Here is a 3,649-nt window from a genome sequence, read left to right as displayed (position 1 = left end):
TGAATTATTTTTTGAAGAATTGAAAGTTATTCTAGAAGTTTTAACAATCGAATCAATCAAGCTATAAGATACTGAGTTCTTTAAAGACTTTTAATTGTTTTTGTATTGCATGCATAGCTTATAGAATAATATTGACTATTTCTATCAGTGTTACATCTGCTGAATGAAGTTTTTTTAAATTAAAATCTTATTTAAGATATACTATACCACAAGATAGATTTAAATAGTCTTGTGTTGATTTTAATTGAAAATAATTTTTGAAGAACCTTGATTATGAATAAATTATTAATGATTTTGCAACAAAAAATGCTAGAGGATGATATTTAAAGAATTTTAAAAGTTTGGTCAATTTTTTTATACGAAAAAAGATCGGATCAAGAAGAAGAAAGAGAAGAATAAGTCTCTTTATCGTGGTTTATGTTTTGATGTAGTATAAACAATGATTCAAAGATCCATACTTGTATTCTTTTTGCATAATGTCAAATAAAAATGTGTTTTTATCCAATTATTTCTTTTATCCTTATGTATTTATTGTTTAAAAAAATTATAGGAGCACCACTCTTTTGATTCGCCCAGGGCACCTAAATTTAAAGGACCGGCCCTGCGTCGAAAGCCAACGATAATATATAATAGTAATATAATAAGCCAACAATAGCATATAATTGGCAGATAGAATAATATACTTGAAAAATGGAAAGTAGATAAATAAAACGGTGCCTTCCAAAGGCCATAAAAAATCCGTCCATTATCGTGCATGTGATGTTCGTAACAAGAAGCATTATCCATAAAAAAAAAATAGTGAAGAAAAAAGGAAACTTAAATAGAAAATGAAAAATGACAAAAAAGAATATGAAACTCATACTATTGTTTAGTGAAATAGGACAAGAAAATGGAGGAGCATCGTCTAGCATTATTAAGATGATAAAAATATATAACAACAAAAATTACCATGAATATAATGTAAATCAAAACTTATATATGTAAATCTTAAGTTACACGTTAACCAAAAAAATAAGAGTGATTAACATTTTGATAGTGACATTAATATTTTATATATTATATATATGTCTTGATGGATGGACTTCAACATTTGTAGTTTCATTTTAAAAAAAAAAAATTATAGAAAAATGGTTCCAAGAGATGTCACCTTTTTCACAATTTTAGGATTTTTATTTTTTTTCACTTGTCACTCAAAATCTGCTCATATCGACAATTCTGATTTTAAAAAGTGGATAACTTTCAATCTTGAAAGTTATCGGAGAGAAAATAGTGTATTACAACCAGATAAGAGTATTGTTGATGAAAAACTTAAAGAGGCAGAGAGGCAGAAAATAATAATCAGAGTCAACAAAAATGCACCAGCCAAATTCAAGACAATCAAAGATGCTTTAAACAGCATTCCGGTGCCTAACACGAACAGAGTCGTCATCTTAATTGCACCAGGCGTTTATCGGTATAATTATTCGTTAATTTATTATTTTATTTTTTTGTGTTTAACGAGTTACACAATTTTTTTTCTATGATATTGCTATAAACAATGTAGCTATGTTCCATAATACGTGATTTTATGTTAATTTCTTCTAGACATTAAGACATCTTGAATTGAACGGACACTATTTATCTTCCTAACTCTTACCACACATATATCTTGAGTCAAGAATATTCACTTGATTATTAAAGCTTAATTTTAAGTTGATATTTATATTTAGTCACTTTTACTATTTTATTTGTTTATATATTTTAATATTTAGTTAAATTAAACTGAAAATATTGTTGTTGATGTTAACTAAATTATTGTATTGATTTATTATTTGTAGGGAAAAAATTGTTATTCCACAAACACTGCCTTTTGTAACATTTTTAGGAGATGCAAAGAATCTACCTGTTATTACGTGGGATGATTCATATTATACTATTGGTAATGATGGTCAACCGTTGAAGACATACAAAACTGCAAGTGTTGCTGTGGATGCAGATTACTTTGTTGCCATGAATATTCTGTTTAAGGTACTAAAAAATAAATTAGCTAAATATTTGTTTCTTATTATGTTTTAATTATATTTCATCTTTTTGAAGCTGGTAAAAATCTAATGTGAAAAATGATAATTACTCACTATGTCAAGTTATTATTTGTTAATCCAGAACACTGCTTCGTACAATAAATCACATGTGGAGCAAGCTGTTGCACTTCGAGTTTCTGGAAATAAAACTGCTTTTTATAATTGTGCTTTTCAAGGGGTTCAAGACACATTATATGATCACCAAGGGCTTCATTATTTTAAAAATTGTGTTATCCAAGGATCTGTTGATTTTATCTTCGGCCATGGAAGGTCTCTTTATGAGGTATTATTGTATTTCAATTTTCTTCTATTTTTACAAGTCTTTTTATAACAATAATCTCCCAAAACATGAGCTTGAAAATGGTCCAATTGCTTCACACCAAATTTATTTTTCTTACCGGGGGCTTTTCCCCCATAATTAGGTTGGATACAATCAAATTAGTGAGACATTTAAAAAATGTGTTATTCATGTTTATATTCTTAATTAATTTATTAATGGTTACTTAATCAAACTTGGTATTAGGGCTGCATTCTGAATTCAATATCAAAGCAGTTGAACTACGTCACAGCTCAAGAGCGCTCAAATTTGTCATTAGACAGTGGATTTTCTTTTAAAAATTGCTTTGTAAAAGGGACTGGACAAGTTTATCTCGGACGACCCTGGGGAGAATATTCGAGAGTTGTTTTTTTGTATACTAATATGGAAAAGATTGTTCTCCCCCAAGGATGGGATGATAAATTTCACGAAAAACGCAACGTGTAAGTATATTATACAAATCACACGCTTCTCTTTATGCAAATTATATGTACTAAAATCTTATTTTGTGTTTTTGTTTGTGTAAATAAATGCAGAACAAAGTTATACTATGGAGAATACAAATGTAGCGGGCCTGGGTCCAATTTGTCTGGAAGAGCTCCATGGGTACGAAAACTCACTGATAAAGAGATTCAACCATTTGATGGAATCCATTTCATACAAGGAGATACTTGGCTCATTCCTCATTAACACAATACTTATTGTAATTTAGTGCTTTCTACTATCTAATATATAATAGTAATAATTTTATCACATTAACTTACTACAAAAAAAAGTAAATCATGTGTGTGAATTTCAAGCCTTTAGGACCACTTCATTTATGAATAAATAAATAAAGTAAAAGACCAAATGCATGTCTATATATGCAGGGCATACATTATTGTTATTCCATCATTATGTATTCCTTATTTGAATAAAAAAGTATTGATATTGGTGATTGTAGTATTCTTATTTCATTTTGTGGGATCAATTTAATTTTTTCAAAAAATAAGATAAAATTATATTGTTTTTTAGTATCATTGTTATTTTACAAAACATTAATTTTACATATTCAATGTTTATTAAAATAGTTATCTTATTAATCTTCACAAAGTTATATTAAAAAAAAATGAGAATCTATTTGTCTCACCAAGCCCATATTTGTCGAATTACAAGTTGTAAAATATTAAAATATATAGTTTAGATATTAAGAAAAACAAAAAAAAAAAAAAAATAGTTATGAGCAATGGTAAAGGATAGGCAGAGGTGAGAATGAGAGGAAGAGTGAGGAACA

At 27.9% G+C, this 3,649-nt stretch overlaps 1 pseudogene; it reads left to right on the top strand.

The window, feature by feature from the left end:
* Positions 1-1,127: 1,127 nt before the first annotated feature.
* Positions 1,128-3,066, top strand: LOC131650655 (probable pectinesterase 53; annotated as a pseudogene).
* The last annotated feature ends 583 nt before the right edge of the window (positions 3,067-3,649 follow it).

The sequence above is a fragment of the Vicia villosa genome, linkage group LG2 (genome assembly GCF_029867415.1).
Source record: "Vicia villosa cultivar HV-30 ecotype Madison, WI linkage group LG2, Vvil1.0, whole genome shotgun sequence".
In the NCBI taxonomy this organism is placed as follows: Eukaryota; Viridiplantae; Streptophyta; class Magnoliopsida; order Fabales; family Fabaceae; genus Vicia; species Vicia villosa.
Note: the sequence above shows the minus strand (reverse complement) of the source record. Positions and strands in the feature narration are given on the sequence as shown.